This window comes from Pituophis catenifer, unplaced genomic scaffold, assembly GCF_029215685.1.
Source record: "Pituophis catenifer annectens isolate HBS135680 unplaced genomic scaffold, rPitCat1.0.hap2 SCAF_1, whole genome shotgun sequence".
Lineage (NCBI taxonomy): Eukaryota > Metazoa > Chordata > Lepidosauria > Squamata > Colubridae > Pituophis > Pituophis catenifer.
In genome coordinates this window covers 255,158,689-255,186,395 of record NW_027256881.1, presented here as the reverse complement: position 1 = coordinate 255,186,395, position 27,707 = coordinate 255,158,689, and positions in this window count along the sequence as shown.

Sequence of the window (27,707 nt, the reverse complement as noted above, 5' to 3'; positions counted from 1 at the left end):
GGTGTGAAAAAATTGGTGAGATGGATTTTTCTCCCTTCCTCATAGTCTTAGAATCTGGGGCCCTCTAATCAGGGGTGAAATGCTCCCGGTTTGGACTAGCTCGAGCGAGTAGATAGCGATAGATGCGGGCAGTTCGGAGAACCAGTAGCAAAAATCCCTGCCCCCGGCCCCCATGCCCAGCTGAGCCAGGTGATCATCAGAGGCTTTTTTTCTTTTAAATGCCTCTGACAATCCAAGCTCTGACGATCCCAGCTGAGTTGCCTGCCAATCAGGCAACTCAGCTTGGATCGTCAGAGCCTTTTGAAAGCATTTTTTTACATGGTTTTACATGTAAAAAATGGTTTTAAAAGTAAAAAAAAATTGGCCACGCCCACCCAGTCACATTACCCCTCCACTAAGCCATGCCCACAGAACCGGTAGTAACAAATTTTAGATTTCACCACTGCCTCTAATCAAGCTGAGAGCTCATAGGTTCAGGAGAAACAAAAAATAACACGGCTTTTACACAATCTAGAGCACAGGTGTCAAATTCGCGTCGTCACCTTGTTGTCACATGATGTATCATGATGTTTTTCCCCTTCACAGAGCTGGGGTAGGCGTGGCCTGCACAAGACACATCCGGCCCACGGGCCACCAGTTTGACACCCCTTTGCTTCATCAGGGTCTGACATTGACCACCGAGTTGAAGAAGGGATTAGACAAATTCATGAAGAATCTTTTTTTTTTATTTAAAAAGTTTTACAAATACATTTTCTCCCCAGTTTCCCCCCCACCCCAAACCCCCCATACCCTCCCTAACCCTCCCCTTTCCCTCCCAGGACTTCCACAGTATAAAATCCTAATTGAAAAATACATTTTATAAAACATATAGAACTTAAACCCCTCCACCCCCTGTATACTGTTAATACCTTCATAAAACTCAATTAATATAACCCTACTTGATACATTCATTCAACTAAATGCTATCTGATATTTCTTGATTTGGTATTTCTTCTGCACATAATCTATCCACTTTTTCCATTCCCATACATAAGTCTCCTGAGTTCGATCTTTTAAGTATGCTGAGATCTTCGCCATCTCTGCAAAGCTGGCCATCTTCAAAGTCCATTCTTCAATGGTGGGCATAGCATCGTTTTTCCAATATTGACCTATCAATAATCTCGCTGCCATAACCATATACAATATCAACTTTGTTTCACCCAATGTAAAACCCTTAACTATACCCAATAAAAACAATTGTGGAGAAAACTGAAGTTTTTTCTTCAAAACATTTTGCATAACCCACCAAATTTTTATCCAGAAAGCCCTCACTTTCTTGCAAGTCCACCAAATATGATAATACGTAGCATCTATACAATCACATCTCCAGCATTTTGGTTGAACATTAGGATACATACACGATAACTTCTTAGGATCTAAATGCCACCTATAAAACATTTTATAAAAATTTTCCCTCAAGCCTTGATAGTTCAGGGGTTTAGTGCACCCTGTTATTAACACAGCTGCCTGCAATTTCTGCTGGTTCGAATCTCTCCAAGGCTCAAGGTTGACTCAGCCTTCCATCCTTTCTAAGGTAGGTGAAATGAGGACCCAGTTTGTGGGGGCAATAAGCTGACTTTGTATAAAATATACAAAAGGATGAAGGCTATTGCTTAACGCATTGTAAGCCGCCCTGAGTCTCCGGAGAAGAGCGGCATATAAATCAAATTTAAAAAAAAAATAAAAAAAAATTCTGTGACTGTGTGAATTTAACATTCTGGACCCATATTTTTTCCCATGTCTCCAACATCACTGGTTCTGCAAAATTTTGTGCCCACTTTATCATACAATCTTTAACCAGTTCAGTTTCTGAGTCCCTTTCTAGCAAAACATTATAAACCCTTTTAATATGCATTGGACCTTTCTCTTTTATATGTCTAACCAGTTCTTCTTCATGCAGCATTATACCAGTTTTTTGGTCCTCTTTCCATCTCAGTTGGAGTTGATTATATTGTAGCCAAGTTAAGTTAATCCCTTCTTCCAACAGCGTTTCTAATGTCTTCAGTTGCCATCTGCCCGCATCTGTAAAAAGAACTTCTTTATATAAACCCCCCCCCCCGAGTGACATTATATTTGTATTCCACATGGTATGACCAAGATCCAGCCAAAGCGATATTTTATAATCCCATTTGATTCGGTGCTTCTTCCAGACTCTCATCAAAGAATTCCTAAGTATGTGGCTTTTAAATATTTTATCCCCTTTATTCTCATAGAATAAATATGCATGCCATCCAAGTTCAAGGTCATGACTTTCTATATTCATATTCCAGTCTTTGTCCTTCCAAACCAGTCGCTTGCGTCAAAGCTGCTGCTTCATAATACAATTGTAGATTTGGAAGTTTAAGACCACCCCTTTCTGGAGCATCTTGCATTATTTTCAGTTTAACTCTTGGTTTTTTTTCATTCCAAATAAACTTATTCAATCCATTTTGCCATTCTCTCAATTGCTTGTCACTTTTAAGCACCGAAATCATTTGAAACAAAAAAAGAAATCTAGAAATTCATGAAGAATCTTGCTATTAATGATAGCTCATTAGCTGCTGTGAAATGCTGTCTTCTTACTTTGCATGTCTCCTTCCATAGCCATCCAATCAATTGTCTATAAAAAACAAAATGGGTTAAAAACACAGCAAATCTAGTCCATGCATTTAAAGGTAACTTGATGTTCTGCTTACTATCACTTCTGCCATATTACTTCATGGATACTTGGTTACTTATAGTTTACTGCAGGATCTATTTTTCTTCTTTCCAACTGCACATCCTACTAATTAGAAGAGTAGCCAAGTATCTGACTTTAAGAGATATTTAGACTATTCCACTGTTACTGGGTTTTTTTTTTCTTTTAAAAATATTGGCTTCTCACAAGCTTAATAAAAAAAAATCCATACTCAGTTTGAAATTGAAGCTTTTTGTTATATGGAATGGGACTCTTCATCTTTGAATTAATCAAAAAAACCCAGAAAAAAAAATAATTTGGCTGTTTCTTCCCATATATGAATAGCAGTAGTAAATGGGAGCTTGTCTTGAATAGAAAAATCTCATGCCAAATCTGAAAAGACAGATTCAATTTTATTCAGGGGTTTCATATTTTTTCCGCCAATTGTTTTCAGCAATACTTTAACCTCTAGTTCGATGAAGCAGAGAAGAATCTTTATCTTTATTTTGGGAGATGGAAGGATAAGTCAATGCGTTACTAAGTATGCAAGATACGCCTTCAGGAATTGTTCAACTGTTTATTTTAGAGTCCATTTCAAAATTAGATATTCTGGACAGCCAAATAATTTATTTTTAATTAGGACAGTTAAATCCTTTAAAATCCTATTAACAGAAATGGGAAAATTATAGAGTTTACGTATCATTATCAGCATCGGCAAAGGGCATGGAGGGAGTCAGATAGGCCAAAGTAGCACCAAAATGTTGGAATGGAAGCTCTACCTTTCTTTTACATCCATTGTGACATCTGCCTAAAAGGGATGTCACACCATGCTGCCACCCTGCTTTCATTATCCTGAGGAAAGCAACAGGTTCTTATGATATTCTATGGCGCTCAGTTCTCACACTGAAATGACTTTACAATTTTCAAGAAGCCTGGCAAGGCGCAGAACTGATGAGCCTTGGTGGCTCAGCAGACTTAAGTGCTGTTAAGTAGCACCAGCTGCCTGCAATTATTGCAAGTTCAAATCTCACCAGGCTCAAGGTTGACTCAGCCTTCCATCATTTTGAGGTAGGTAAAATGAAGACCCGGATTTTACAAAAGTATGAAGGCTATTGCTTAACGCATTGTAAGCCACCCTGAGTCTCTGGAGAAGGGCGGCATATAAATCGAACGAATAAATAAATAAATAAATAAATAAACTGCCCTTATTGGTCCACTTTCATTTCATTATTGGTCCACTTTGCAGTTAACAGTGTCTTCATTTTTAACTCAGAAAAAAGAATATCTCTGCCATGAGAATCTTAAGAAACACAAAGCTTCAGTAGAACTAGTGGTGGATTTCAAAATATTTTACTACCGGTTCTGTGGGTGTGGCTTGTTGGGCGTGGCATGGCTTGTTGGGCATGGCTTGGTGGGCATGGCAGGGGAAGGATACTGCAAAATCCCCATTTCCTTCTGATCAGCTGGGACTTGGGAGGCAGAGAATAGATGGAGACAGGGCCAGTCAGAATTTTCACTACCGGTTCTCCGAACTACTCAAAATTTCTGTTACTGGTTCTCCAGAACTGGTCAGAATCTGCTGAAACCCACCTCTGAGTAGAACCATAGGGATACAACCATATTTTATTTATTCATTTGGTTTTTATCCCACCTTTATTATTCTTTGTAATAATTCACAGTAGTGAAAACTATTTACTAAATTTATATGCTGCCCATCTCACTGTGGGTGGCCCACAGCAGCAAACCTGTAAGGAGATTGAGCTATTTAATTTAATTTAATTTATTTATTTTATTTTAGCTAATGCTAGTTTGGAATGATATTTTCCTCTTGTTTTTGAAAGGGAGAGTTGTATATTCTAGCTAGATCTAACAGAGCAGTTGTTAATAAGCAAAATATAAATGGCTTTAAAATATGATCAGTCTTTAAGAAGCAGAATTATGTTGACTTCAGTCCTAAGTAGGGGATAAAAAACAGCAAACCCCATTAAATGTACTAGAATAAATGGGCTAAAATGTATTAATTACAGCAAGGCAATAACTCTTGTAGCATTTCCATGAACAGCCTCTTACTTGATGGACTGCTCCGGATCAGTATCCTTTCAGCCTTTGCTACTGCACATTATATAATCTTCCATCTCCATCTGAAGCCAGGATCTCAAACTTATGCAGCCCTTCTCATCTCAAAGGAAGACTAAGATGTAAGAAATGACAGAAGGGGCAACAAAAGGGAAAAGGGGAAATCAGTGATAATATATTCTGGAATCTGGCAGATGCTTTGATTGGCTGGGTTTCTGAGTTGTTTGCAGGGCTGGCCAATCACAATTGTATAATGAATGGAATAGAGGATAAAATAAAGCTGTGGGTGTCAACAAATCACCCTGAGCCACCATCACAATAGAAGTAAGGAGCAGGGACAGAGGGCAGGAGCCAGACTGGGGAAGGAAGGTTGGGGCCCAGGAGTCAGATTGCTGGACTGTATCAGTCCAATGCATTGCTGGATGCGCAACAATGCACATTCTATCCCCTATATGGCATATTCTGAGATGGTACATCATGGAAAACGCATCCATTGCAGCGTATAAGTACAGAATTAGATAACTTGCCATAGCCAGCTTGCTGCAGCCAACTTGTTGTGGCCAACTCACCACTAACTCATTGCAGAACAACTCACCACAGCCAAGTCGCCCAGGAACAACTTGCTGTGGGATAATTTAACAATTCAATTTAATTATTTAAAATAAATTAAAAAACTATTTTAATTTTTGTCATTCACAGTGCATTTTGTCCCTCCTTTTGTATCCTTTCTTTAATGGTTCTGTTCCACCATTTCTTTGATATTAGTGTAACTCTTGTCCCTCAGCAAGTTGTCCTGTGGAGAGTGGGCCATGGCGAATGGGCCATGGTGAGTTGGCCATGGCAAGTTGGCTGTGGTGAATTGTCATAGACCCATATGGGTGTGCCGCTTGAAAATGCTTCCCCCATTCTAGGTAAGAGGGACTGCACATTTACCCTAGGAGAGCAGTTGTCCCTGAGACTGCTCTTCCTGGACATGGAGCCATTTTCTTCTCAGCCTGGATCCACAGGGCCAGTGAAATCAGGGGTGGGTTGTACTTACCTTTACTACCGGTTTGCAATGGGGCCACGCGCACATGCTTACTTTGCATGCACAAAAGCTTCCTGATGACGTCAGGGTTGGTGGGCGGAGCCTCCCACCGGTTTTACTACCGGTTCTTACGAACCAATCTGAACCGGGGGCAACCCACCACTTAGTGTATTCCGCAACTTCTTTTGGTTACTATCCCACTGTGTATTCAACAAATGAGTCACTTTCTATTGTTCTGGGACACCTCCAAAGCAGCCTCCTTCTTTTCTTTTGCTCTTTGGCTGCATCAGGCACGTATTTTAATTGTAGATCCCTGAAGATGCACTTCTGTTTTCTCCTGATCCATTGAAGAGCAAGTTGGCAGTTAATAAGCAGGTCTTAGCTTTTCGATTTCTTTTATGCATCTTTCTTTCTTTAAAAATAAAACTTTAACCATTGAGGAATTTATACAAAGATCTCTGCTATTATATATTTGGCAGACAAAACCAAGAAGCTTCCTCCTCCATTATTCATTTCTTTGCCATTATACGTTATCTTACTTTCCTTTCAAACACATGGCAAATAGCTTTTTTAAAAATAAAAATAAAGTATGACATTAGTCTTCAATAAGACATGGGTAGCAAGCTGCTGCATATATTGAATTCAGTAGGTTTCACAAATATTTCCCAAACAGCTCTGCAGAGTCCACTGTATCAAACAGTAGCCTAGTAGCATATTTATGGCATCAAAATCAGGTGTGAAATCCAGCAGGGTCTGACAGGTTCTGGAGAACCGGTAGCGAAAATTTTGAGCAGTTCAGAGAACCGGTAGTGGAAATTTTGAGTAGTTCGGAGAACCGGCAAATACCACCTCTGGCTGGCCCCAGAGTGGGGAGGGAATGGGGATTTTTCAGTATCCTTCCCCCGGAGTGGGGTGGGAATGGAGATTTTGCAGTATCCTTCCCCAGCCATGCCCACCAAGCCACATCATGCCCACCAAGAACCGGTAGTAAAAAAAAATTGGATTTCACCACTGATCAAAATAATTTATTGGGAAGAAATCAAGTTATGTGGGAAAGTGTATTAAAGGTCTGGACTCTAATTAGAAGAGCTGAACAGTTAAAAAATATGCCAACTGAGAGCCCCAAACTTCAATTTTAGACTCAAATCTTAAACATGTTTCCAACCCCCATGATGTGTAAACCTAGCCTATCATGAAATAAATCATAATGGTTGAGGGACTGTTTTAATTACCTAGCTGAAGATGGCTATGCTGAGGGGAAAAATAAAAATCAGGGCTATGAAGCTGAAAGAAATTGAGATGTGCAAAGATAAACAGGAGATAGTTAAACTGGCACAAAAATAAAGCAATATTCTTGCCTTTTGTCAATAAGTTTTTGCTATTTATTTGTTTACAAGGAGGAAAAAATTCACTCACTCCTAAAGATTAGAAAGGGATTAAGCACTTCTGCAATTTTAATAGCCCGAGGCATTTCCTGGTTTTGTAGAATACATACACACATGCATACATAAGTCCATCAACAAGCATACTTCAAAAAATGGCTTTAGAATTATACAAAAGCAGGGACTTGCAAAATGCTATAAAATGAGTGGCAGTGTTCTTTTACAAGGAACCAGACTACAAAAGTAAAAAGAAAAAATGTCAAAGTAAAAGAAGAGTTCAGTTCTAGTTCATTTGATATCATGACTCATATTGGTCCAATGAAAACACAAAAGTGTCAGTAAATAGGCTAATATGTTGATGATTTAACCTAAAATTGAGACAGAAAAAAATTGATTAGGACTTTCTAAGTTCTCTCTCTTTTTTTCTCTATTTCATCTACCACCTATTCTTTCTTTCATTCCCTCTCTCTCTTCTCTCTCTCTCTCTCTCTCTCTCTCTCTCTCTCTCTCCTATCATCAATCTATCCAGTGGTGAAATCCAATTGTTTTTACTACTGGTTCTGTGGGGGTGGCTGGGTGGGGGTGGCAGGGGAAGGATACTGCAAAATCTCCATTCCCACCCCACTCTGGGGCCAGCCAGAGGTGGTATTTGCCTGTTCTCTGAACTACTCAAAATTTCCACTACCGGTTCTCTAGAACCTGTCAGAACCTGCTGGGTTTCACTCCTGATTCTATCTACTTACAGCCAGTAAGTGTAAGAAACACTGAGCCTGTTTTATAAGATAAGAGTGAAATTGCTGGTAATTCAGATAACTAAACTTTCCCAGGATGCACTCAAGAAGCCAGTGTTGGATTTCAACAACAGTAAATATGGGGTCAGCTGTGTAGATGCCAAGAAAACTGCTGATGCCAAAGTATCATGTCCTTTGGTTTATTAGACAGCAAAAGGTCAGTTTGTTAGAACAATTCTTAAATTTTCAGTTACCTAGATAACAGGGGTGGGTTCTAAAATTTTTTACTACCGGTTCTGTGGGCATGGCTTATTTTGTGGGCGTGGCTTGATGGTCATGTGACAATTATTTAGGATTTAGTAGAGGTATTGGTCTACCAGGCTTTTAACTGCTTGCAGAGCTGTACTGATCTACCCATTTATTTTTGCAGGCACTGATCTACTCATGTATTTTGGCAGGCATCGGTCTACTCATTTGTTTTCTTTTAACACTGATCAGCTGTAGGGCGGCCCTTTGAAGCTCCCGGCAAAAGTTTAAACAGTTTTTTTCCCCTCTAGCCATCAGCTGGGACTCAGGAGGCAGCAATAGATTGGGGGGTGGGGCCAAATAAAAGGTAAGAATAATGCGGGGGGTGGGGGGCCGGGGGGGCAGGGGGGCAGAACTAGTTCGATGATGTCATATCGTCACCGCTACCAGCTCGGGGGAACCGGGCCGAACCGGGAGGAACCCACCACTGCTAGATAACTAATCTTTTCTTGTAGGGATTCAGAGTAGCATCCTGAACAAAACCACATCCCCTTTCTATTTTCATTCCCAGGCAAAAAAGGGGCATGCATAAAAGCACCAGCATGCCTACCGTCCCTGTCCTAATGTTTCCTCTATTGTTTAACAAAATCCCCTCTGCCTATGCTTTGTTCAGTAGGTTATGTTCCTAGACATAAAGTGTCACCTACACAATAATTCTCTAGACTTTAAATCATGGCTCAGTCTGAGCCCGAACAATCTGATATAAAAAAAATTGGTAACACAAAAACTAATTTTCCAGGTTTTTTAAAAAAAACTCTTCAAAAAATTATATCAAAATAACAGTATATTCTTCTATTAAGGAATGAAGGAAGGCTGGCCGGCAAGCAGCTGGCAAGCATGGCCTCTGTGAGGATATAAAATTATGCATCTACAATTCCACAATATGTTATCAGAGAAAAGAGGACATGGCTTTAAAATATGGCCCACAAGGAAATGTATAAATAATCAATGAGTATAAAGATTGAATGTATTCAGTTTTGGATCAACTGAATGTATATTCAGTTGATCCAAAAAGCCGCCCCTGTACCTGTGGAAAAAATGCTAGGAAGAATGTGTATATAAGTATAGATATATATGTATATCTATATGTCTGTATAGGTATATGAATGCACATACACATATACAGTATATACAAACACACATACACAGATACCTATACGCATACATACTGTATAATAGTTAATTCTCATGTGCTGATTTTTGCAGAATAAATCTCATTTTTAGTTCAAAAACTAAAGTAGCTATTATTGCACTGGGAGCTTAACCACTCACAGTGTAATATTTTAATAACAATATTATATATATAATGGGCTTTTGGTTCGGTACAACCAGAGGTGGTATTCAGCAGGTTCTGACCAGTTCTGGAGAACCGGTAGCGGAAATTTTGAGTAGTTCAGAGAACCGGTAAATACCACCTCTGACTGGCCCCGCCCCCATCTATTCTTTGCCTCCTGAGCACCAGCTGATCGGGAGGAAATGGGGATTTTGCAGTAACCTTCCCCTGGTGTGGGAAGGGAATGGAGATTTTACAGTATCCTTCCCCTGGAATGGGGTGGGAATGGAGATGTTACAGTATCCTTCCCCTGCCATGCCCACCCAGCTATGCTCACAGAACCAGTAGTAAAAAATTTTGAATCCTACCACTGGGTACAACTGTTTCAAAATTTGTCATTTGTTATTTCTTTCTTGAAGTCGCTGTCAGCCCTGGAGGCCATCTTTTTCTTTGGATCTTCAGGGCTGCCACATTTAGGGCTGTGGAAACGGGGAGGAGGGATTGCATGGAGTGGTGGAGATATCTAGCCATAATAACATTCCTTTCTTTGAGAGTAAAGGATTTTTGGACTGCACCTGGAGTGGTGTGAGTGGGAGGCATCTTCAGTTGGGACAGTGCATTGATTGGACCATGTGATGGACATGTGGGTGCAGGGGAAGGGACTTGGACTTTCTTTTGGGTGAGGAAAACCTCGAAGCTTTCAGATTCAGGTTTTCCCACATGTGCCAATATGACATCTCTAATCAAATGGAACTTTGAGGAAATTCTAGCCTTGGAGTTTTCTTTCGTTGGAGGTGTTACTTGGAACCCTGACAGTCGCTTTTTATTCTTCCAGTAATCTGTAAACACATGAACTGTGAAAGATTTCGGCCTTCACCTGATAAGGCTTGTGCTGTCTTTAATCTGTTTCTGAAGTCTAGATTCACTATATCCGCATATACAATTACATTTTTCTTGTAATAATTATCTTCAGAATAAAAAGTATTTGAGTGTGAGGTTCAAGGTGAGATTGCTAGACTTATTATTATTATTATTTTTTTGTAGAATTCCATGTTTTCATCAAGCTCTGTCTTATAAAATGTCCTTCCATGTCTTTGTCTTCTTTTGCATCCTTATCTCATAAATACCTGTGAAGACCTAGGTTGACACTTTCTAATACTGACATTCTGCTATCTGGAGATTTTATCTATTCAATTATCCATGTCAAACAACCTGCACAATAATATAATTTAAAATCTGGAAGAGCAAGTCCACCTCTATCTTCTGAACCTTTTAACATTTTTTATTTTACTCTGTTTCCCCCCTTTCCAAATAAATTTATTAACTGTTCTCTCCCAATCTTGGAAGATTTTTTTTCTTGGATTGAAATTGATGCCATTTGAAATACAAGAATTGTCTTAGGTAATATATTCTTTGGTAATATATTTTAACAGCTGCAATTAATGGTTACCAGGAGAGTTTAATTTTTTTCCACCTTTCAAAATCTTTTCTCTCTCTCTCTCTCTCTGTAATTTGGTATAATTATTTTTAATTATTTTAAACATTGATGGATGATAGCTGGTTTTTGGAAGATGACTTCTACAATCTAATAATAGTGTATGAAGTTGCAAGATTACCTGTAATTATTTTATAATTTGTCTTGGCCCAAGGTGTTTCTCTATTTGAAAAATATTGGAAGAAAAAAGTATTTTGAGCAAAAATCTTATATATGAGGAAATCATCTGTTTAGTTTAGTTGTTTATTTTAATCCTGGGTTTATCTATTTCCCCACTTCTGAGTCACATCTGAAACCAATTCTGTCTCAACTTCTTACCTTCCATTTGGTTAGCACTTCAGAAATGATAGTGGCAAACTAGTCTACAAGATTTAAAGGCATGATGCTATACATACACTTTGCTTCAACTAAGTCAGTTGGTTGTGCTCACATGCCAAGCCAAGCAAAACCAAACTATGTTTGGGCTAAATAGTTTAGTGTTAGAACACAGCAACTTATGTCTTCAAGCAGGATTAATTTTTCTCGGTCATATGAGTTACCAGGACTAGCTATCAATAATGGCTTCTTTGAATTCTTGTAATTTCATGCTTGTGATATCAGTGATAGAATTTAATCCCCTTATATTATGCTTTTGTTTTGTTTCGCTTTCAGTTTTTCCAAGCACAAAGGTCTTCCCCAAAGGCTTTTGCTTCTGACATTATATATATTAACTTCATAATGAATGCTTATAATGTGCTGCATAGTATTATTTCATCAATTACAGGTAGTCCTCAACTTACGACCACAATTGAGCCCTAAATTTACGCTGCTATGTGAGAAATTTGTTAAGTGAGTTTTGCCCCATTTTACAACTTTCCTTGCCACGTTTGCTAAATGTAGTTCTTAAATTAGTAACACAGTTATTAAGTGAATCTGGTTTCCCATTGACTTTGCTTGTCAAAAGGTCGCAAAAGGAGATCACATGATTCCAGGACACTGCAATCCTCATAGGTATGAACCAATCGTCATGTAAACCACGTGACTATGGGGATGCTGCAAAGATCACAAGTGTGAGAAATGGCCATAAGTCACTTTTTCAGTGCCGTTGTAACTTTGAACTGTCACTAAATGACCTGTTGTAAGTCGAGGCCTACCTATTTCATTATTATTATTTGTTCTTGCTGTCCAAAATATTCTCCTTGCATTTCTTCAGCATCTCAATTCAGAGGCATCAACTTTCCTTCATTCAGCCAGCCATTCTGATAGTCACCTTGCACAGCCAATGGTCATTAAGAGAAAAACCAGGGCCTTAATGATACCTACCTTTTTTTTTGGCAATGTGATATATCTCTATTGTTTAATGTTTTGTCTAAATTTGCCATAATCTTTTTCTCAAGAAGCAGAATCACCTTTTCAATGGTTATTGACCAGTGGTGGGTTTTCAAATTTTTTTTACAACGGTTCTCTGGGTGTGGCTTGGTGGGCGTGGCATGGCTTGGGCATGGCTTGGTGGGCGTGGCAGGGGAAGGATACTGCAAAATTCCCATTTCCGCCAGATCAGCTGGGAGGCAGAAAATAGATGGGAGCGGGCCCAGTCAGAGGTGGTATTTACCAGTTCTCCAAACTACTCAAAATTTCCGCTACCGGTTCTCCAGAACTGATCAGAACCTGTTGAAACCCACCTCTGTTATTGACCAATCTTATGGAAGTTTGAGCCCCAAAAAATTAAGTCTATTTCTACATCCACTTTTGTTCTCTTATTTGATTTGTCCTAACAGCTGACATAGATATAGTTTATCTATGTCTATTTTTTCCTTTTTATCATCCTGTAGTCCCTTCATTTGGGATAGAGTCAGGGTGACTGAATGGAGCTGAGCATTTATTGGCCAGATGTCCTTGCTGATGTCCATGTAATGTACATCGACATATCCAAATCTTCTATATGTCATCATCAAAAGACCATATTGCATGAATAAACGGGATGACACTTCACATCTGCCTACTATTTGGAAACCTGCTCTCATAGATAGACGAATCTTAACACCAAATATAAAACATAGACCAAACATTAATCAAAAAACAAATCCCAACCAAATCATATTCAAACCAGCCACAAAGATGAAGCCCTGCCACCTAGTGGAGAAAAACCGACCATACACCCGAAGCCAAGCCAATAAACACATACTGGGACTCCCAACCAATCAGAATGAAAAGGTGGAGCCATCCCAGAATACCAGCACCAGATTCGAAATAGCAACGGCAATTACTGCAAAAGACTGCTGACATAAGCCTGATGATGGCAGATGGGATTCTGTCGAAACGTCGCTTCTACCCTTTTAGGGATATATCCACAATTACACGGGAAGAAACCCGAAATATTAACTATACACACATATATACCCGTGAAAACTTACATAAACACACACACACACACACACACACACACACATATATGTATGTATGTATGTATGTATGTATGTATGTGTTTGTGCATGAATCTGCATTATTATTGTTTGTCTTCCAACAAAAATTCCTTAATTTTTTTTTACTAGCATATCTGAGATTGTTAATATCTTTTTTCAGCTTTAATTGTAGCTTGTTTCCTCTAGTTTAGCATTTCTCATGGCCTGTTCTGCATATCAAAGCAATTTCTCAACAATATGAAAGATGTTTCACATTGCTGAATATGTAAACATTTAATTACTTCAAATTACATTTAAAGATCTTTTGGTAATTATTCTGATTAGATTTCTGTGGAAAATTCAGAGACAAGCCATGAAAAAGAAATTGATCTGATACTGTGAATAAAGGAAATGATTTAAAGGGTTTTCTATTCAAAAAGAATTATTAAATATAATTTTTTTCTTGCTTCAACAAGTTCAAATGGCCAACCTCACAGGGGGCCATGGAAGTGGCTTTAATGATTGTGTAACCAACAACAGATAAACATTCCTGTTTATGATAAATTTAGTACTTCTAGTGAGTGATTTTCCTCTTATACTAAATTAATGACATGCTAAAATATTGTTTAGAACAAGATTTGTGAATACATTGAATAAAGCAACATTTTCATTAATATTTTTTGATGTTTTCCAGCTGAAAGAGTGTGAGTGTGTAGAAGTTCCATGAGCAATTTTCTTGAAGAAGTTCAACATCTAGAGTGCAATCATATTCACACTTACTGATGATTAATTCCCACTAAACACATAGGGAAGTATTTTTGAATTAATCAGCCTAATATTCTCCATTCTCTATGAAATGGCTGATTACTATAACAGATGTATAGGGCAATATACTCGATATTTACTCAGAAATATGCCCCCAATATGTTTAATGATTCTTACATGTGACAACTGCATTTAGGATTACAGCAATTGTGAAGTCCCAAGCATAATTATTGGAATGAGTTCTTAAATTCTATGACTACTAATCAGAGACAGTTTCATTATTATGACTGTGGACTCTTTCCTATTCCTGAAGAAGTTGGACTTCTGCTTCTTTGCTGTTTCATCCCTTTCTCTTACTCACCCTTATTGTCACTGGGGCAAGAAAGTATTATGTATTTTTGTAATAATTAGCTTGGAGGGATTCAATTTCTATACCTACTGTTTATTGAAAAAGTTCAACTTGGTATCAACTCTTGCAACCACATAGAGTTGGCTTTAAATTGTGCTAATCTTCTGAAAATGTTGGATGCCCAGTTTTGTTAGACACCTGAGCTGAGTATGATATTATGATTCTGAAAAAGTGGATAGGCCACTGAGATTCTGAGTTCTGCCACCTGTGTGTTAGGCAAATGCTCCCCCCCACCGGGGTTTTCAAGACCGCCCAGTAAGTCCCATACAGATGAGTCCAAGCAGTGGTAAATGCTTATTTGACTTTGAAGGAAATGGGGTTTGCTCCCTCCTCAAGACGGCATTCCTTGACCCAATAGTACTAGACAATTTCTGTTCAGTCTCTAACATTGTTTTCTTGGGAATGCTATTGAGAATATAGTAGGCTTGTAGCCCCAAATGACTCTGGAGGATGTGGATAATTGGGACCTGTTACAATCAGGTTTCAGAGCAGGATATAATACTGAAATGGGACTAATTTTGCTCAAGGATAATGTCCAGTGGGCTCAGGATGGATATAGTATATGGTTCTCCTTGATAGCTTTTGAAATAATTGATTATAGTATCTTTTTGGATCAGCTGAATGGGTTGGTAGTCTGATAGCTGATACAAGTTAAACCTATGTATATATACTTTTAGTATATACTACAATAATTTGGCCCTTGAAGTCAAACTAATGCCATATCCTAATTACCAAAGAAAAAGGTTAGTTGGTCTACCAAAACAAGTTGGGTTTTGAACTATCGTTCAAAATAAAATCTCAATTTAAATACTATTTATGTACTACATAACATAATACCGTAAGGCAGGGGTGTCAAACTCACATTGTCACGGCAGCATTGCGTGATGTATCGTGACTTTTTCCCTCCTCGCTAAACCGGATCTGGGCGTGGCCAGCGCATGACGCATCTGGCCCATGGGCCACGAGTTTGACAGCCCTGCTCAAAGGTGTCTAGATACAATTGATTTAAAATTTTCAATGCTATTTAGAACAAGGTGTTTTCTTTTCATCATGGAAGATCAGAAACTATTCATAATTTATCCAATCTCCTTGGGTGAAAAATATTACCAAGGTAAGAAAAAAGAAGGGAATGACAACATAATGTCTCTACCTGACAAAATACTGTAGCAATATGGGAGTGATAAAGCTTGGATTAAACTGACTTTTTAAATGATCCTTATTAGTTTATTAAATGATTTGGCTCCCATGTCAGATTTATTGTGTGTGGTCCAAAGGAAAGCATGCAATCTTTTAAATGGCTCTGCTATACCAAGAGGAAATGATCATAGGGATTAGTAGTATTAAGCCTCTCCGGTGGCCATCTGTAGGGTTTTTCCTTAAACCTCTTCTTTGCATTTTCCAGCAAATGGAAAATCAATTCATATTCAGTAATACTTTGCACCAGGTTCCATCCAAAATGGTATTAAGTCATATTTGAATCAAAAGAAAATGTGATCTTGTTGTGTGTCCCAATATTCACTATAGGTATCTTGTTTTTATTTATGTATTATCACATGGATGTCAGTGAATGGATGCCTGTTATATAACTCAAGAAGTCCTTGACATATTTTAGGTTTAGTCATGTTTAGAAATATTTGCTTAAGCTTCTTATCCTAGAAGAGAGAAGAGGTAGCTTGGCAACCTATCGTGCATGTTAATACATAATCATCCAAACTAAGCTTTGCTTTTTTTTTTTTTAACTGTTGCTTTAACTTGAGATGAATGTAAGTGAAAATTCAAAGGACAAGATATTTGCTGCCTGAGATGAAGAGCAGAAGATGAATGCCTGTCCTGAGACTGTTGAGGAAACTCTGCTATTTGAAAGAATTGAAAATAAAGGCGAAGTGCCTAGCTCTTATCAGAATGTGATTGACCAGAGAATCGCACTCAAGAACTGTCCCTATCTGATCTAAGAACACCTAGACAAGATGCTGTCTTACACTGATTTCAGCCTGGTCAGGCAAGAAAATCTAGGATGCCCTGGATGTATAAGTAGGTATGTATAAATGGGTTGACACTCAGTATTCGGATCTAAGGTAGGGAAAATTGCCCCCCTTGCCTTTCCTGACACAGTTTTTATTTTTTTTAATTTAATTTATATGCCACCCTTCTCCAGAGACTCAGGGCGGCTTACAATGCATTAAGCAATAACCTTCATCCTTTTGTATATTTATACAAAGTCAGCTTATTGCCCCCACAAACTGGGTCCTCAATTTACCTACCTTAGACAGGATGGAAGGCTGAGTCAACCTTGAGCCTGGCGAGATTCGAACCTGCAGTAATTGCAGGCATCTGGTCTTAATAACAGGGTGCCTTAGACCACTGTACTACCAAGTTTTATACCTGTGAGGTTCAGAACACCTGTAAAGGAAGTAGGGGCTGGTTTTTCCTGTTTATTTCTTGAATAGGTGGACAAACTATTTCTTAGCAAAGGTTGAATAATACTTAAAGAAACGAAATTTATTGAATATCACAGAAAAACCGAAACAACTAATGAATAAATAGATCTATAACAATAAAGAAAGCTTTTGAAGCTATACTAAATGCCAAAATAAGATAACTGTCTGGACCGGATAGTTTACCAGCTTCTTATTATAAACATTTTGAAGGCAAACTCTACAATTGTTGCAAGACATAATGAATTTTATTTTATCGACTGAAAAGATATCGAACAGTTGGAGAGAGGCTAATATATTTATACCTAAAGAAGGTCAAGATTACTGCCTGATATCATTATTGAATAATGATTGTAAATTATTTACCAGGGTTTTAGCTGAGAGAATGAAGATGGTTCTATTGGACTTTATTCATGAAGATCAGTGTGGGTTTTTACCTAAAAGACAGCTAAAGGATAATATTAGAAATATATTCAGAACATTCCATACATGGAACAATATAATGTAAAAATGAGCATTGGTTTTTCTTGATGCATAAAGACCTTTGACAGATTGAACTGGACTTTCTTGTTTAAAATTTTGGAGGATATGGACTTTGATGAGAATTTTAACAAATGGGTAAAATCAATTTACACTTCGCAAAGACACAGATAATTGGGAATGGGGAATTACCAAAAGCTTGTGAGATACATAAAGGGACTAGACAAAGATGTCCCTTATAACCATTCCTATTTATTTCAGCTGTGGAAGTATTGAATAGAAATATAAGATGAGATGATAGAATTTCACTATTTTTTCTTTTATGTCTTTTACTTTGTTAAAAAATGTCTTCACTAAAATACATAAAAGTAGATAAACTACATTGCCCATAGATTTTTAGCATTACTCATTCATTTATTAATCACATCCTTAGGATATATATATATATATATTAATTTTCTGAAAGAAAAATGGAAATAGAAAAATTCACTCTGTGAAAGAACAGAAATTCTGCCAAAGATAAACATCATTAATTGTTTCTACTTAAATTAAAAGCTTTCAGATGTTCTAGTAGATATATTGTTTCTTGATAATTCTAAACACTGGCCCAATCCAACTGGCATTTTCTACACCAAATGAAAGTCACTTCTGGCCAGTATTTTATTCCATTTTTTTGCTTTACACCAGCAGGTTCTGACAGGTTCTGGAGAACTGGTAGTGAAAATTTTGAGCAGTTCGGAGAACCAGCAGCAGAAATGTTGAGTAGTGCGGAGAACCGGCAAATACCACCTCTGGCTGGCCCCAGAGTGGGGTGGGAATGGAGTTTTTGCAATATACTTCCCCTGGAGTGGGGTGGAAATGGAGATTTTGCAGTATCCTTCCCTGCCATGCCCACCAAGCCACACCCACCAAGCCACGCCCACAGAACCGGCAGTAAAAAAAATGGATTTCACTACTGCCTTACACAGTATAGATCACAAAGGGTACCAGATTTCTTCAGGATACATTTCATCTTTGGAATAAAACGGATGAAAATATTTTCCCCATAAATATAGATTTATTTTGCAGTGCTGGTAATGTAGTTCAAAAGCCATATCATTACACCTGTCAGCCTTTTGCAGCTTAACTTAATGAGTAGTGAATTCTGAATTATATATTTTGCAGGATAGTCAACTGCGAGATGACTGACATGGTTATGCATCATGATTGCCTTGAATGCAAGTGCTCAGAAAGGAAATGAAGCATATCATGAATATGATTTATAGAAAGCTAAAGAGACAAAAGACCAAATGTTGTCACTATCAAGGCCAATAAGGGGGTGGAGGCCACCAAAGTGTTTTAGAAAAAAAATGGTCTGATGAGTGTCAGAAGACAGGTGGTTTTTTTAAAGAAATCAATGAATATTGTTGTTGGATCTGTAAATCTGATAACCTCTGTTCAAAAGACTCCCCGAGGGCTTTGCAATAAAATAAAAACTACAATGAAATCAATGCAATGAAATCAATGCAATACTGCAAAACAGATCAATCATAATAAAGCCTGCAATATAGCAACAATTAAAATTGGTTTAAGACACAGAATATTAAAAGCCCGAAAGAACAGGAAATGTGTATGCTTGTCTAGTGCTTAAAAGGTATCAAAGGAGATATATTTAAATAAATAGTCTAGCATTTAATGGCTGGAAATGGAGACTGAAATCTAATGATTCACAGAAAGCAGAAACCCATGGTACTGGGAATCCTGTAGCTGAGGGATTTAGAGGGCTGTTACCAAGACAAATACACCAAAAGTTTTCCATCTACTAAAAGAAGTTACAATGAATTTAATCAGTGCTGTCACAGAACATGAAAGAACCTAATTTGACCAGTGGTGAAATCCAAATTTTTTTTACTGCCAGTTCTGTGGGCGTGGCTTGGTGGGGGTGGTGTGGCTTGATGTGGTGTGGCAGGAGAAGGATACTGCAAAATCTCCATTCCCACCCAACTCCAGGGGAAAGATATTGCAAAATCTCCATTCCTTCCCCACTCTGGGGCCATCCAGAAGTGGTATTTGTCGGTTCTCCGAACTCAAAATTTCCACTACCAGTCCTCCAGAACCTGTCAGAACCTGCTGGATTTCAACCCTGAATTTGACCCAATTCTTCATATACACATGCACATCTTGGCATAGAAATTTGTTGATGATCACTTAGGATCACTTTTATGACTTGTGGACTTCAGCTCACAGAATTCTGGGCGTTGAACTGCTCAAGTCATAGAGGGGCCATCGTTCCCCACCCCGACTTAAGAAATAGGCAAGATATGACCCTTTTCTCATTTTAATCACTACTTTTCATGGCAAAGTTATTTACTACTTTATGTTGCCATATCTATCATTACTGCAGCTAAGACAGTAGTGCAACCTTGCAACAACTTTCAAGGGCCTGCAGTCCAGGGATCTTTTAGAGTGGCAGGTGATAGAACAACAGCAAACAAATTCAGTGATAGCATTTGAGCCAGTAGGAGTACGAAACAACTAACCAGATTTCACCATAATATCATCTCTTCAGTTTTAACATAAAAACCTGAGCCCAATTACAGATAATTCTTTCATTATTTTATTATTCCAAATACAAAAATGATGCTTATGTTCCTTCTTTAACTTCCAGATAGCAGAAAGCAACCCCTTTTTATACTAATTTTTAAAAATGCATTTATAAGTGAAAGTGCACATATTTGGAATCTTTGTTATTTTTATTCCCTTTATTCCACCCAGCCCAATTTCAAGAATGCAGAGTGGCTGTAGAATAAAGAATCGAAGAAGGGAAGAGGAGAGATAAATGATAATTACATGCGTCACAACTGAAATAGCACCCATGGGCATCTAAATAGGACGGTGATGGTACTGCATAAAACCATTCAGCCCAAAGTGTTAAATTAACTAGCTCTATTGTTTGCGATCCACACATTTAGAAGCTCTTCATAGAAATAACACTTTGTGGTTAACCTTTTAAAACAACCTCCAATAAAATCCAAATGACTCGTTTGCTTTCTGAATTTATTTATCTCAGTTTATCCACTTATAACCTCTTATTAAAAAAAAAAAAAGCAAAGCATTGAGAAGGGTACTTTTTGAAAAAAGCATTGAAATGTTGGATGTTAGGAAATAATATATTGTGATGCAAAGTAACTTTTAGATTAAAAAGAAAAAGAAAGAAAAAATCCCTACTGGATCAGAAAAAGAATCTTTCCGAATCTTGTTTTCCCTGTGGCTCAGAGATGCTTATAGGAAATCAGAAAGCAGGAAAAAATTCTCCATCTGCTCCACTGACCCCAGCAATAATGGCCAGATGTTTTTGCAAGAACCACAAAATATAGGGAAATGGGGGAAAATATATTTACCCAACAATGCTTGTTGAAGCTTTGTTCACTGTTTCCCTCACTTTCTGGTAACCAAAGGTGTACCTATGAACCCCATTTAGTAATTGCAGCTAATAACTGTTGACAAGCTTAAACTCCTCTGTGAATTTCTATAATCAGTTTTTAAAAGCTATCTCAGCCAGTGGTTGTCATCACTACATCTTGTAGGAGTCAATTCCATAAACTAATTAGATTTTAGAAGAAGTTGTTTCTTCTGTCTCCTGAAAATCGGTTTCACTGGAAGACCCTGATTTTTATTATTATGAAGAAAAAGAGTCAGTGAAAGAGTGTGTCTCCTTAATCCTGTCTCCTATACTGATAATTTTACAAGTCTTCTATTATTTCATCATGTCATAATTATTTTCGTTCTAAACCGAAAACCGCCAAATACCGGTATATACCCAAATCTGAGTAAGGGTACGGCTAGCTGATGAAAGCTAAAAAGCTTGAACTAGATCTATACTACTCTCCCTTTATTTCTTTATCAGCAAAATATAAATTTGGTATAAAATGGTTTGTCGTGAATGCGACTGCTTGAGGGCTCCTGGATTGGAGCTGAAAGGTGAAAAGGAGCAGAATGCCCCCTCCCACATGTTGGGGTAAACCAGATGTCTCGATAGAAAAACACTTAATCTTTCCCCTGGCTCAAGCTGATGAAGGGAGGAGAATTTGTGGCTCAGAAGGTTAATTCAACTGCCTAACATGCAGGAAGCCCAAGTTTGAATCTGAGTAAGGATATGGCTAGCTGATGAAAGCTAAAAAGCTTGAAATAGATCTGTACTAGTTTCCCTTTATTTCTTTATCAGCAAAATATAAATTTGTATCTGTATATATATATTTGTATATATACATCTCAGATTACCATTTATTCTAACTTTAAAACCATATTTCTATCAGTTCTTCATTTAAAATCTGTTTTTTCCTTATTACAGGTATATAAAACAAAAGAAAGTTGGAAAATATTGCTTCTTCTTGACCAAGAGCAAGAATTGCTTCCAATTAGTACTAATAATCAGGCTGGGCAAACACAACAAAATTATATGCTGTTTTCATTTGTAAAAATGCTACTTCTCCATACTAGTTTAATATTTTGTAGTGGAATAGTGAAATATTAAACTTCTATTAATTTCATTTCATTATTTCATTATTTTATTTTATTTTAATTTATGTTTTGCTATAAATGAATACTCTAGGCTTCAGGTGACTAACTAAAATTTTATCTTAATGGAACTGAAGCCCAATACCAAGCTTTTAAGAACTTATACAATCACATAAAATAACATAGACAGAGGGATAGTAATATAAAAGCAGAACTGTATGAGCTAAAGCAATCATCCTGGAATTAGCAGTAATGAAAAGCATGATCAAGACCTCAGGTATTAAAATAACAGCATCTTAAAAGACCCAGGAGACTGAAAAGAAGAAATGAAATCTCACATGATGGTGCCATTATAACAATATGGATACCAAGTGAGTTTTTCTAGACAATGACCTTCTTTCCTAGAATTTTTTTCATATGTAGACGATCCCCAAACTTCAGTCTGAGAGAGCACAGAGAACAATGCTGACTGGAAATTTGGGGGGGGGGCGCTTATTTTGTACTTATTTACTTTGTTCATTCCAACATTCAAGGCAATTTACAATAAAAAATAGAGTATAAATGTTTTAAAAATATATAGAGTGATGCAGTGGTGGGTTCCTCCTGGTTCAGCCCGGTTCTCCTGAGCCGGTAGTGGTGACGATATGATGTCACTGAAATGGTTCTGCCCCCCTGCCCCCCTGCCCCCCTGCCCCCACACCCCCACGTTATTCTTACCTTTTATTTGGTCCCACCCCCAATCTATTGCTGCCTCCTGAGTCCCAGCTGATGGCTAGAGGGGAAAAAAACTGTTTAAACTCTTCCAATGGGGCTTCAAAGGGCCGCCCTACAGCTGATTAGTGTTAAAAGAAAACAAATGAGTAGACCGGTGCCTGCAAAAATACATGAGTACATCAGTGCCTGCAAAAATACATGAGTAGATCAGTGCCTGCAAAAAATAAATGGGTAGATTGGTACAGCTCTGCAAGCAGTTAAAGGCCTGGTAGACCAGTACCTCTGCTAAATCCTAAATAATTGTCACATGACCATCAAGCCACGCCCACAAAATAAGCCATGCCCACAGAACCGGTAGTAAAAAAATTTAGAACCCACCCCTGGAGTGATGATTTCTTAAACTATATTTTAACCTGCCTTTATTATTTATTTACGTGTTAAACTTTACTGTCGCCCATCTCACTGGTGAGTCTAAATGCCTTACAGTCACTCAGTAAGTACCCTGTTTTTCTGAAAATAAGACATCCCCTGATAATAAGCCCAATCAGGCTTTTGAGCGCATGTACTAAAATAAGTCCCCCCCCAAAATAAGTCCTCCCCAAAAATATTTAAATGCATGTGCAGCCAGTCCCCGCCATTTCTTCTGGTTAGGGTTAGGAAGACAGAGCTGGAAATCAGGTAAGACGGCAAGAGGAGCCTCATCTTGCTCAACGTCCCCCAAAATAATAAGACCTCCCTGAAAATAAGGCCAAGCGCTTATTTCGGGGTTCAAAAAAATATAAGACAGGGTCTTATTTTCAGGGAAACATGGTATATCATATAAAACATTAAAACAATGAAGACCATAAATTCAAAAATCAGTTAAAATTGAATGGACCAAGATGGAGAGGAAGGAAATAAAGTGTGCACAGGGAGGAGGCGGGGTCTGTTAGTCCATTAACCATCACCAGGATGCTACTCCCTTATTGGGGAGCCAGGCCAATTGGCACAGCCAAATCTTCATGCCCTTTCAGAAGGCCAAAAGGAGGATCTCACCTTGGGGGTACAATGTTTTAGAGCAGGGATGTAAAACTCAAGGTTTGGGGGCCAATCTGGCCCACAGGGTACTTAGATCTGGCCCTGGGGCCACCCTGGAAATAGTGAAGGACTGGCCTGCAGTTCTTCTGCCAGTGATAACGGAGTCGGGAGTGCCACATTTTCACTGGCAGAGGGTAGCAGGAGGCCGTAGCAGCAGAAAACAGTGTTTGGGAGCCCTTTTTCACTGACAGAGCACTCAAGCTACCACAGGCGCCCCTGACATGAGTGATGTTGAGCTGGACATGCCCACCCTGGCCACACCCACCCTGGCCCCCGGAGGTCAAACAACCCTGATGTGACCCTCAATGAAATTGAGTTTGACACCCCTGTTTTAGGGGGTGAGCACCATGGCAGAAAAGGTTCTTCTCCTGGACCCCACCAACAAAACTTCCTTGACTGATGGGGGTCCATTGCATGCCTCTTCTGGTATGGGGGGGGCAGGCTGATCCAATTAGGGTGAGATGGTTTCTCAGATAACCTGGACCCATATCATGAAGGGCTTTAAAAGTGATAATCAAAACTTTGAATTGAACTTGGAAGCAACCTGGCAACCTGTCCAGCTTGCAGGACAGCAGTGTTCCCAGGCTACCCTGGGAACTCCAAGAACTGCCCAGATGTTTGTATTCTTACCAGCTGATGTTACAAGATACTCTTCAAGGGAAGCTCCATGTAGAGTGCTTCGTAAGAGTATAAATAACTCAAGGCAGCGGGCATACCTAATAGTCCTTCTTCCTCCTATTTTTTCCACAACAATAACCTGCATAATGAGTTAAACTGAGAAAGAATGAGTGCCCCAAAGTCACCCAGCTGGCTTTCTTGGCTAAGGCAGGGTACAACTCTCAGTTTCCCGATTTCTAGCATGGTGCCTTAACTACTAGATGAAACTCGATTAAATCAAATCATTCAAAACCAAAACCAACAAAAACCAACATTAAGATAAACCCTTGACACCCAATATAGATTTGTTTTTACTATAGCCATCATATGATCCAGCGTTCTATAGCCTGGGTATTGCATTTTGCACCAACTGCAATTTCTAGACCCTTTTCAAGAGAAGTCATCATATAAAGCACACTGAAGTAGTCAGAAGTACTATAACAAGGCATTGATAAATGTTGCTAAGTTTAATTCACAAATGGTGGCAGTTTATTTACTTTTACTACTACAATGGCAAACATGCTCCCTGACATAGATGCCACTGAAACTTCAGTGAACATACTCCCAAAAATGAACTTTTGGAGAGAGTACAACCCTACCCAGAACAAGATTTACCTCAAATCCCTGCATCCAACTTTCTCTTTATGAAGAGTATCTCCATATTCTGTCCATGCTAATTTCATCTTGTTCTCCTTTATCCAGCCATTACTGAGGCAAGCATTTTCAAGAATACTGATTGCTCTTTAGAGCCTGAAAGAATGCAGCAGTAGAGCTGGCTTTCCATCACATACTGATGTTATCCTTCCGGGAAGCTGTCAGTGACCTCCTCAAATGGCTTCAGGTACAAGTAATCATTGTTTAACAACTGCCTCATTAAATGACTATTTGCAAATACAAGAGTAATAGTACAGGTAATCCTCTATGTACAACAGTTTGTTTAGTTTGAAGTTACAATGGCACTGAAAAAGTGACATGACCATTTTTCACACTTATGAGCATTACAGGCCTTTCTTTTTTAAAAAATTAGATTTTTATACCGCCCTTCTCCTACTGGACTCAGGGCAGTGAACAGCCAAGAATAAAAACATCACATGCAAAATTTAAGATTAATTTTAAAAGAATTAAACAAGGTCATGTGATTTTGAGTAGGTCGGAGAACCGGTAGTAAAAATTCTGACTGGTCCCGCCCCCATTTATTCTCTGCCTTCCAAGTCCCAGCTGATCAGGAGGAAATGGGGATTTTGCAGTAACCTTCCCCTGGATTGGGGATGGAATGGAGATTTTACAGTATCCTTCCCCTGCCACGCCCACCAAGCCCTGCCATGCCCACCAAGCCACACCCACAGAACTGATAGTAAAAATTTTTGAAACCCACCACTGATCACAACCTATATTATGTGTGAAGATCTGAAATAATATGCTGATAATTTTGGTCCTATTAGTACTGTCTCTGCCTTATTCAGTGTATGAGGGGCCACCTTTGAAACAAACTCCGGAAACTTCAGTTGATGCAGAAAAATGCAGGAAATAAAAAAAGATTGAAATGATTATGCTCTTGATGAAAATTATCCACAGGGTGACTAAGGTTGTTATGGTGTTAAAATCATGCCTACATTCCAACTGAATGTATTGTAAAATTACCTTCAGGGTACTGAAGGTAATTTTTATTTATGAAATATAGTTCAGATTAACTATCATGTACTCAAGTACCTACCAATTTACAATTGTCAAAAGATTCTGAAGCCAAAGTAGGCTAGTTTTGTGGTTAATGATAAGCCATTGTCTTTTCCTTGAGAAATATAAAACATAATTAATTCAAAAGAGAACAAAAAAACAAAAATTCAAAGAACAGACTCAGTTTTCTATGTTTTTGTTATGTAGTCAGGTTCAATGAACAAAACCAAAAAACCAACCAACCAACCAACAAATCACTGGCCAAATTCTAGCAAGCAGTTTCTCATCTTCCCACAACATAAAATGAAAGTCATCTTGAATAATTTATAAATTTTAAAGAATCAGAAATTGTTCTGGATAGCTATATTGACAAGAAATGTATGAATACATGAGATAGATAGATAGATATACGATATATGCATCCGTCTTGCCTCCAGACTGTATGTGACATCAAATAAGTTTAAAAACCTTATAAGAAAAAACTCAATTCAAATCTTCAGTAGAAGCAGATAACACATTAATAATTCAGTATAGAAACTGCTAAGTGTAATTGATGCTACATCATAAATGTATACCACTTGTCATCTGTAATATGGATGATCAAATGAGTGACTAATACCTAAAAACCAGATAGAATATTTTTCAAGCCACAGAAATCAATGGCACAATGTAAAGATGGAAGGTTCTTCCAGAAACTAGTATCTAACTTTACTTTACAAATTGCATAGTTTCTCAGCTGCATACAATATTATTTATTTTTTTTTTAAAAAAACTTCCTTCCTGTTTCTTAGGCTGAAGGTTTAATAGTGAGAATATCATTGTTATAGAACATGATAACTTCTAAACCCATTCCCTGGTTCACTATGTCTATAATAAGGAAGAGAGTTTTAGTCAAACACATTACATGTTCTGATAGACTGCAGTTTTGGTGAATCTTCTAGTCAAATTTTGTTGCCCACCCCAGAATTCCCATTCGTCAAGAGATTGTGGAAATTGTGGTTTTAAATAATCTTAGGCATTATTTCAACTTCTGTTTAACCATTTTAGCTTCCATTTCATTTTGTGAAAAAAGATATATTGTATGATGCTGTATATATATTGTATGTATTGTATGTATGTATATATTGTATGATTCAACTCATTGGGAATTATTGGCATATTTTTAAGGAACCAAATATTACTGGCAATATTTTAAAGACATAACAATGGCAGTTGTACACTACGCTAAGTTTGATTAATTTAATCCTTATCCTGTTATCCAAAGGTAGACTAGTATATAGTGAGAGTCCAAAGATTTGAGTACTGTAATAGACAAGTTAAGCATGTTGTATGAAAACAATATCTGTTATCTGGAAATCTCCAGGGCAAATAACTTGGATACTTGAGATGATTTTTTAAAAAAAGTTGAATGTAAACTTTGCTATTATTTCTTGTTTTCATTTTTTCATTTCATTGTTTTCATTTCATTGTTTTCATTTGTAAACTCATTTAAGTCTTCAGAGACACAAGATGATAATAAATGAAATAAATAAATAATTACATTTGGAAAATAGCAACAGCATTACTGTATAAGCACTCAAAGAATTTGAACATTATGAATATAGAGTGAAGAATTCAACCCAACTCACCTCAG